Source organism: Octopus bimaculoides, chromosome 4 (genome assembly GCF_001194135.2).
Source record: "Octopus bimaculoides isolate UCB-OBI-ISO-001 chromosome 4, ASM119413v2, whole genome shotgun sequence".
In the NCBI taxonomy this organism is placed as follows: domain Eukaryota; kingdom Metazoa; phylum Mollusca; class Cephalopoda; order Octopoda; family Octopodidae; genus Octopus; species Octopus bimaculoides.
In genome coordinates, this window is record NC_068984.1 from 101,298,488 (window position 1) to 101,308,667 (window position 10,180).

Consider the following 10,180-nt stretch of genomic DNA (forward strand, 5'->3'; position numbering starts at 1 on the left):
AGTTATAATAGCTGTAAGGGTTATGGTGGAGTAAAGATATTAGTAGTAATAGTGTTGATGGGTGGTGGTGGTGGTGGTGGTGATGACGGTGGTAGTGGTAGTGGTAATAAAGATAGCAGCGGCAGCAGACGTAGCAGCTTTGGTGGTGGCGGTAGTAGTAGTAGTAGTAGTAGTAGTAGTAGTAGTAGTAGTAGTAGTAGTAGTAGTAGTAGTAGTAGTTACTGACGTTGTTGTTGGAGATGTAACAGCAGCAACTAGCAGCTGTAGTTGCAGAGATAGTAGCAGTAGTAGTAACAGTAGTGACAGTAGTAGCAGCGGCAGTAATAGTAGTGAGAGCAGCAGCAACATAAATAACAGTTAGAATGGTAGTATAAGCAGCAGTAACCTAACCCCGTTGCTATCAGCTGTTCACTGCACCAGACCACACTAACAAGCAATGCAACAGCAACAACAACCACAAACTGTTGTTGCTGCAGCTGTGCTGTTATTTCGGTGCACAGAGATCAATAGACAATATCTTTATTTCTTCTTCTTCTTCTTCTTCTTCACCTTTACTTTTCCCCTTACTTTTCTCCTTCTTCTCAATATTATTATTATTATTAGTAGTAGTAGTAGTAGTAGTAGTAGCAGCAGCAGCAGCAGCAGCAGTAATAGTAGTAGTAGTATAGCACGACCGTCATCTACTATCGCTTGTCCGTTGTGCCTTGTCCTGCGTATACTCTTCCGCTTCTTGTGGAAGGGACGCGTCCCGATGGTCAGGTGGTCTATCTGCTGTCAACACTCGCTGAGTAGTGACCTGGGCATGCCGTGGTTGATGCGCAGACATGCGCCGAGGCTATAGTGCACAGAGATTAATAGATAATGTCTTTTCTTCTCTTTCTTCCTCTTCTTCCTTTTCTTCTTCCTGCTCCTCCTCTTCTCCTTCTTCTTCTCCTCCGCGTCTTACTCCTTACTGTCTGTAGTAATGTTTCCAGCATTTTACCATTTGTAGCGTACAGTTTTAGGTCATCTATATACAAGAGATGGCTGATCGTTTTGCCGTAACAGTTGTATCCATATTCAGGTCTGTTTAGAATGTCAGATAAAGGCGTCAGTGCCAAACAGAAAAGGAGTGGAGAGAGCATGTTTCCCTGGAATATTCCTTTTCTAATGGCGATGGCTTTGATTTTTATGAGTCCCTCTTTTGTCTGAAGCTGTAGCACTGTGTGCCAATTATTCATGGAATGTTTCATATATTTTATGATTATTGGTACTACTTTATTTGTAGCTAGTGTTTCTAGGATCTATGTGTGGGGAATGCTATCAAAAGCCTTTCGGTAATCGACCCAGGCCATACTTACACCCTTCTTTCTGCGGCTGTCTTCAGTTATGGCTTTATTGATCAGTAGCTGAACTTTACAGCCGTATGAGTCGTTGCATCATCCCTTCTGCTCTTCTAGAAACAGGTTATTTTCTTCCAGATGTTTGCCCATTCTTTGCGATATTATTGCAGTAAGGGCTTAGTAAATTGTAGGGAGACAAGTTATCAGTCTGTAATTTTGTGGGTCTGCCGTTTCAGTGGATTTGGGAATTAGGATAGTTTTCCATTCTGTAAGCCATTCAGGCATTGTCTTTGGCTCTGCTAGTATTTCATTAAATTTCTCAGTCAGCTTTTTATGGGTTCCTTATCATTATTGTTGTTGTTGTTGTTGTTGTTATGTTTGGATTTTGCTTTGCATTTGTACGAACTAAGTCCAAGTCTCACCCAGAGCCTTCAAGAGACAAGAGGGCATTATGGCTAGGATGGCTACCATGTTTTGTGGGAAGAATGTAGTTCGGTGAGAGAGATTTATGCTTTAATTGTGTACCTTGAGTTCGTAAGGAGTATAATTTGAGAAAATGTGCTTTTGTGAAAAAAGATTGTTTTTGAGTTATAAAGACAGTATTTTTCGTAGGATCTGAGCAGTCACCATGAGTACCACTTTCTGAATTTGTTCCATTTTTTGATTCCCTGAGATTTGAGATGGATAATAATCATCCCGTTTTGCTATTATTCTTAGGACACTTACAACCAATTTCTATTTTAAGATCTTTGCACTTGCTCAACTTTAAGAAAGTTTTGACAGATACTTTTATATCAAATAAGACAGTCATACTGTCTACTATCAATGTGACGGCTCAAAGTAGTAGAAGCACCAGTACCACAAATGCTTAATTCTTTCGAGAGAATCTACAAACATCATCCAGGTTTCGATGTCAGGTGACCCTAAAATTGCTGAATAGCTCGTAAAAATTTGTTAATGTAGAGATACATTAGAAGAACTTCCACAGCTTCAGGAAAAGGCTTACAGACGAACAACCGTCTACAGGTGTGTTGATGTGTATCGATCAAACCCCGAAACAGTCTCGCACGCTCTAGTGGAGAAGTAATTATGAGAAATATGAGCGGACCAATTTTGGTGCCCTCGAATTGCAATTTCTCAAAGAGGCTCTAGTAGCGAAGCATTTTTTGTCTTCTGTAAGGGTGAGGAATTTGTTTTCATTCTCACTTATTTAAGAAGACTGAGAATGAGGGAGAAGATATCTGTTGGGCTACTAGAGTCAAAACATCTTGAATACTTTAAAAAACATAGACAGGAGAATCAGTCTGGTACAGGACTGGAGATCCTATTACTTGAGAAACCAGAATACCTGGAAAAGATTCAGGATCTAATTCGGCAACGAAATGCGGTAGAACTTTATGTCATGGTGGAATAAAGAAAACCTAAGGATTATATATGTGGTGACACCAACAACCTGAGAGCCTTATGTCCACAACAAAAGATGAGAATAGGAAACCCCGCTGCTTCAAACACTACAAATACAACTACAATTTCAACAATAGCGTGCAACCATAACAGTAGGAAAAACAACAACAGTAGCAGCAATAACAACTACCACAGTATAATCAGAAGTAGAAACTGCACGAATAAAAAGCAACAGTAACTATGGCAGGAGTAACAACGGGAACAAAACAATCTTAACAACAGGAACATCACCAACAGCAACAGTCTCCCACATTCAAAACAATACTACAAGACATACCCCTCCTCCTTCAAACCACACAGGTATGTCGTACAACGAGGGCAACAAAGAGGAGCAGTCAAGAACTGTCCCAGTACGAAGTAAAAGAGAAATATGAAAAAAACTAATTTGTCCAATCGATCAAATCGGTTAAGTGTAAAACAACCAACAAGGGGTCGGGTTGATGATCCTACCCTTCCACCAGCGATATGAAAATATTCATGACCAAAGATCTTATCTCACAAATTGTCCGACCGCCTAGTCGCAAATTAATACCGCGCGGTGGTACATTTCATATTTGTATACAGAGTCAGTACTATTTTATATTTGACTAGTTTCGTTTGGCTTACAATTCAAAATTCGCTTCCTCCTCTTGGTGTATCTTAGAGAGAAAGACGATATTAAACATGATGGAGTCTCATATCGATTTTGACATGTAAGAGTTTAGTTGTTCGATCAAGTAAACTACCGGTTCATTCAAATTAGCGTGTGAAGTGGCTGAGTATTCTACAGACACAAATACTCCTAGCATAATTTTCATACAGGATCAGTGCGATACAAGTATTACAAGGCCCATAAAGTACAGGTGCCTGACGAGTTTACCCAAATTCATTCACAAAGCTCGGGTCCACCTGAAACTAGGTAAATTCATTCGCGTAAATTATACAAAAATGCCAATGAGAAATCCGAGCCACTGAGAAAAACGTCAATAAAGTATCAGTAGATGAAATGAGCAACACCTATCAGAACGTAACAAATATGAGTGAACCAGTGTGAGGCCAAAGTGTGTGGTCACGTTCACATTTTCGATACATACTTTGAGCAAGGCGGCGAGCTGGCAGAAACGTTAGCACGCCGGGCGAAATGCTTAGCGGTATTTCGTCTGCCGTTACGTTCTGAATTCAAATTCCGCCGAGATCGACTTTGCCTTTCATCATTTCGGGGTCGATTAAATAAGTACCAGTTACGTACTGGGGTCAATATAATCGACTTAATCCGTTTGTCGGTTCTTGTTTGTCCCCTCTATGTTTAGCCTCTTGTGAGCAATAAAGAAATAAGAAACGTTAGCACGCCGGGCGAAATGCTTACCGGTATTTCTATCTTTACATTCTGAGTTCAAATTCCACCGAGGTCGACTTTGCCTTTCATCCTTTCGGAGTCGATCAATTAAGTACCAGTTGCGTACTGAGGTTGACCTAATCGACTGGTCACCTCTCCAAAAAATTTCAGGCCTTGTACCTAGAGTAGAAAAGAATACATACCTTGAGCACACCACGAGTCTCCTCATAGATCAGGATCTAGATGTGCATCTCGTCAATACGACAAAACAAGCATCAGATAAACCAGTCTGGTAATGCCTTAGATGTCGTGATGTAGAACATTGTGATATCGCTTGGCGTCACCATTACGCAGGAAGAAAGTGATAGAAAATTGAGCAAAAGAATAACAATAACTTTTTGAATAACAAATTTACTAAAACCAACATTTCTTTTTTTCAATTTTCAATATTTTTAAAAAGCATTTTGAAGTTTTTTGTTCTATTGATATTCAAATGTAAATAATAATTTTTTTCTAATCGTTTATATATAAACTTTCTCATATAGTAAATTTGACAATGAAAATTTTTTAATGTCCAATTCCATTAATTTACCAAATTATAATATATTTAATTAATTTATCCTAATAGAATTCAGAGTTCTAAATTCGGTGCTAAGCAGCTGAATTTATTATTTTAATTATCAATTATTAATATTGATTAATTTTCACAATTTGGAAAGAAAATAAACATAGAAAATAATTCTTGAACAAACAATTACAAAATAATTCATGTTTTGAAAATGACAAGTGAAATGTCCTAATTAATGAGCTTAAATTGACATATTTATGCTTTAAATCATAGAACAATGTTATTGTCAAAGAATCTTGGCATTTTTATTAAAGTGAAATCAAAAATGATATCTTTTGCTTCGAAATTTTCCCCTATTTTTTGCACCTGTAAGGCTGAGATTTTGCGCTTAAGTTCCACTCTACAAATCCTTTATTAAACACTAGCTGGCCCCGTGCCGTCAAAAATGACGGCTAATTGTAGTATTTTATATATAAATAAGGACAAAAGATAGAATATGGATGGTAATTCAAATTAATACACTTTTCAATGTTATCTAGTGGTTGTATTTTGAGATGTGACATTGATTCTCGTTTGTTACAGAGAGAACGCTGGTTCACACATTCAAACATTCACACACTTCCCTTGCACACACATACACACGTATACTCACACAGAGTTGAAACGCTGTTTGAGTTTTCTTTTCAGCGTTGAATGTTCACCATCCCACTTCTATTGTACACACACACACACACACACGCACACGCACACGCACACGCACACACACACACACATACACACACACACACACACACACACACACACAAACATTCACATACCTCCTTTTTACTTACACACATATATTCACACAGAGTTGAAACGTTGTTTGATTTGTTTCTTCACTGTAGAATTTCAATCATCTCACAACCAGTTTATCATCACCCCTTCCTTCCCTATTCATCTATCACCCCTTCCTTCCTTATTCATCTATCATCCCTTCGTTTCTCATTCATATGTTGTGACGGATAAAAACACAAGAGTATTATTATAGTAGATACTTAGTTTCAAAACAGTTAAAAATTGGAAAACTTTTATCATGTCCAACGCTGCCCTCCAGAAAAACACACTGTATTTTGTAACCTTGCAGATAGGAGACAGATGAAATCGAATAAGTTATTATAGAACAAAATAATTCTGCTCAATATTTTAGCTGTAGTTGGTACTAGGAGAATCATTCCATTCTACTGTAGTGAGAACAAGACTCACTCACTGGAAAATACTTGTAGGCAAGTGTCAAATCTCGAGGAAAAGACAAAACAAAAAAAGTAACTTTATACATACATTTTAATAAGGACTTCTGATAACTATATATCGACTGCACATAGACTAGTTCAAGGATGTTAAATATGGACTATTTTACGTTGTTGCTGGGGGAAAAGACAACGCGTCTATTTTCTATTGGTTCTTAACACCATATTCAAATCCAGGTGGAACTAAACCGAAACTGGAAAGGGACAGAAACTAGTCAAAATTTTAAACCGGTACAACGCTAGCCATTTGCGTTGTACTTTATTCTTAAGTTAGATTTATAAAGCTTTCAATGTCGCAAAATTCGTTAGTGATCACCCCAAAATTTGACCCCTTTATAAATATTTTTCCATAGTACCAATTTTGACGTAATTTTCAGTATTTGATTCCTCTCATTTAGATCTTTTAAGGACGCTTAACTGTAATAATTTCTTGCTAAGATAACCTTTCAACTGGAAGCACAATGCCTCAAATTTGGGGGAAGGGAATAAGTCGATTATATCGACCCAGTGTGTAACTGGTAGTTATTTTATCGACCCCCAAAAGGATGAAAGGCAAAGTCGACCTCGGCAGAATTTGAACTCAGAACGTAGCGGCTGATGAAATACCACACAGCATTTCTCCCGGCGTGCTAACGATACTACCAGCTCGACGCTTTTTTTCCTGCTAAGATAACATGAGATATGATGACTTCAAGCTTTAACTTTCATTCACAATTGGGCACTAAATTTTCTACGACAAAAATATCGACAAAAATAATTAAGTAGGAAAGGAAACTATAGTACTTAAAAGTTGTATCTATGATACTTTATCACAAGATTTTTACCCAACCAATTTTCTATTATAATTTCTCTAAATGTAACAGAGCATTGGTCTTTTGTAACGAACTTTAACTGCATTTAATTTGATCCAGAATTGCATTAGCTAGAGGGCGTAGAAATGGTCGTAAAAATGCTAGTGTCGAACGTGAGATTATTCATCCGCTACGCTGGGCGGTTGATTTGTATATGTATGTATGTATGTGGAAAGATGGATAGAAAGATACACACATGTATGCATGTATAGTATGTATATATGTGTGTTTACATGAGTGTGTGTGCGACTCTATGTGTGTGTGAATATGTGAGTATGTGTGTGTACTTTCGTTAAGTGAGTTGAATAACAAAATGGACTGAAAGCTAGGAAAAAATACCTTCCTCTAATAAATTCCATTATATTACGTTTTTGTTCAAATAACACCGAAACCCCCTTTACTTTTTCATTCCTCCAGGGTCGTTAAAATATACTCCAGCAACGTATTGGAGTCAATTAAATCGAATAGCTCATTTACTTTTTAAAATGCATGACTCTTCCAGAGTTAGATATAATTATTAAAGCTAAATAAGCAAGAATATAGTCTTATAGAGAGACATTCAAAACAAAATTACACGCATATTTGCAAAACTGTCGTTTATTTTTTTCTAACTTTTATAGTAGAACAACAATGTAATTTATTTTGCAATCAGCTTCATATCACTGAATAGCTTAGGGATGCACAAAAATTTCCTTACATCATTGAAAACTACCACGAAGTTAATTACCAAATGGTTGCAGGAAATAACAGGTATTCGAAAGGAGATAGAAAATGTGAAACAGACAGACAGACAGACAGATAGATAGATAGATAGACAGACAGACAGATAGATAGATAGATAGATAGATAGATAGATAGATAGATAGATAGATAGATAGATAGATAGTGGGAAGAGAAACAAGATTTTTAAATATACAAAATATCAATTACGTTCCAAAGATATTTGTTTTTATTTCATATTCTTTATTTGATGTAAATTGTATTTATATTAAAATTAATTTCTCTGGGGCAATGTTGATTAAAAATGCAATTAGTCGATAAATACAGCTTAGTCTGACTTTAAAATATATATGCTGCCCTCACAGATCACATTATCATATTTGTTCAATACTATAAGTATTAGACACAACTACATTTATAGTATTTCAAGTTTTGCAGCACAGTGGGCTAGACAGGAAACTCTCCCAGAAGCAACTAACTATTTTTTAAATACAGGCCCAAAATATTTAAATGAAGGGAATAAAATTATGGCATGAATATTCAACCTCTATTTCTAGAGTATTATCAATATTACAGTTCAATTGAGTTGTTGAAATTATTGAGAAATCTTTCATATCCATTAAATTATGGCCACAAGGCTCAAAAAAGATATCTTTTGCTTCTATAAATATATATGTGGAATACATATATATAGTCAATCCAATCATGAACAAGCAAGAAAAAACAACAATGCGAGGACGTGGAATAAGTACAGCGTTATTGGACGCTCAGGAAAGGAAAGAAAAGAAAGAGGATTTCACGTTTCGAGCGGAACACTTCATCAGAATTATAGAAAAAGGTCAAAGGGAAGACGAGGAAAGGAAATTGCCAACGATACACACGCGGTCACATATTGAAATGACCGGAAGAGAAAGGGTGAAGAAAAAGTTCTTTTCAAAGACAGGAGAGTGCAAGAGAAGGAGGTATGTGTGTGTGTGTGTGTGGGTATGTGCGTGCGCACAGGTCTGTGTGTGTGTGTGTGTGTGCGTGTGTGGTTGTGGCTGTTTATGTATATGTGTGGTTGGACTTAGTATCGTTTAAGGTCATAGGAAGAACTTATAGTAAGAATTTTGGTAGGAGTGGCTGCCTGCTGTGTGTCTACCTACACATGTGCGTAGGAGAATGGTCAGTAGAAAGGTACTGGCAGTTTGAAGTATGTGTGTGCGTATATATATATGTGTAGTGTGTGTTTGTTTCATTTGCAGTGTGCGTGTGTGTATGTGTGTGTACGCGTGAGGTTGTGTCTGTGGAGTAATTTTACTTTACTCTGTATGTGTGTGCGTGTGTGTGCTTGTATGTGCGTGTGTACGTGTGTGCGTATGTGCGTATGTATGTGTGTTCGTGTGTGCGAATGCGGATGTGTATACGTGATGCGTGGAGTTGTGAGTGTTAGGTATGTGTGCATTCGTGTGCGTGTGAGCGTGCGTGTGTGTATGTGCATGTGTGTGTGTGCGTGTGTGTGTGTACATGTTGAGACTCGCGGGGTGTAATACTATCACCTTGTAAAACTATATTTGATTTGGTGGAGCCGTTTGAGAATGCATAGGGATCAGACAGATAAACAGACAGACAGGCAAAGAATTTTATATAGAGAGAGATGCTCGGTGAGCTTTTGCCAATCTGTATAGGAGGGAGAGAGATCGCATACAAAGTATTTAGAGCAAGAAGTTTTTAGCATGTTGATCATCAGTGAGAAAGCTGCCAGTCAGACACATATGATGCTTTTCTTTTGGTTGCACTCTAGGGTGTTTGCATGGACATGCGCAGACACACCACCCCGGATATAATAACAGTACTCCATTGTAGATATGAATGTGCTTCGTAGAGTGTAAAAAGCTGAAGGGCTTTCTGGTTCTGAGGATAAAAGATGTGTCTTTAGAATGAATTTCTAAAAATCATTATATTCTGTTAAAGTAAGTATCTACAGTGGTTTTACACGCTTTAAGTGCGTGTCGTTCAAGGTTAGAGGCAGTGAAATAGAAGACTGTATTCTTGGTATGAGCAATGATTGTTACTTTCTACTAATACTGGAAAATGTGAATAAATTTTGAGTAAGAACGGTTAACCAGATTGAATCGACTATATTAGTTAAGCGAATATATTCAGCCATGAATCCTGACACCTCGAGCGAAAGTAAAATTCAAGATGATGGAAGGTGAGATATTTCCTGAAGTTGCAGCTACATGTATGTTTAGAGGATGTTAAAATCATACAATATATTAGTAGTTTGTCGTCGGCAGATGACATGTGTCTAGAACTGTGGCAGCGTCACTGGTCATGTGAATATCTGTTGCATATATGCTTGAATGTATGTACAAGTGTGTGTGTGTGTGTGTGTGGAGAGAGAAAAAGAGAGAGACACTGATAGATCACTCACACGCACACACACGCAAACACACAATTATATGTATGAATATATATATATATATATATAAATATAATTAAGGGATCAGCAAATATTTGCTTCACCATATTTGCTGATATTTGCTGATCCCTTAATTATATTTATAAATATATATGAGCTTTTAAATAAGTTCTCCACCAATAATGGTGCTTTCATACCGATGGGCTTGGTAAAAATTGTTAATTGTTAATTGATATATTAATTAATA